The following is a 464-nucleotide window of genomic DNA, read 5'->3' on the forward strand; positions in this document are numbered from 1 at the left end:
TGGCGGGCCCCCCACCTCTGTGCCCGGATGCCACTCCCGGCGCAGAGACTGGGGGCCCGGTGGATACCGATCCGGTGCTATCTGGCACCTCTCTCTATATACACCTTACCCCCCATCTCGCTAATCTAGCTATATACACATTGTCCCCCCCCATCTTGCATCTCTCTATCCATTGCCACCTCTATATACATTACCCCCTGTCTGCCACTTTGCACACAGCAGAACGAGTGGGTGGAGACTGGTCAGTAGTGGCAGCGTGCTGTGATTGGCAGAGGGTTGTCATGGCGATAGACTGCTGACCCGGATCATGAGCTGTGCTGTGTCAGATTACACAGCGCGGCTCCTGATCCGGGTCAGTATTCTATCGCCATTGCAACCATCAGTATCCGGCGGGCCCCCCCATCTCTGCGCCGGGAGTGTCGGATGAACTGATGTTTCAACATTTTCTGCGCAGAGATGGGGGC

The sequence above is a fragment of the Nanorana parkeri genome, unplaced genomic scaffold (genome assembly GCF_000935625.1).
Source record: "Nanorana parkeri isolate BGI_ZX_2015 unplaced genomic scaffold, ASM93562v1 scaffold1726, whole genome shotgun sequence".
Classification (NCBI taxonomy): domain Eukaryota; kingdom Metazoa; phylum Chordata; class Amphibia; order Anura; family Dicroglossidae; genus Nanorana; species Nanorana parkeri.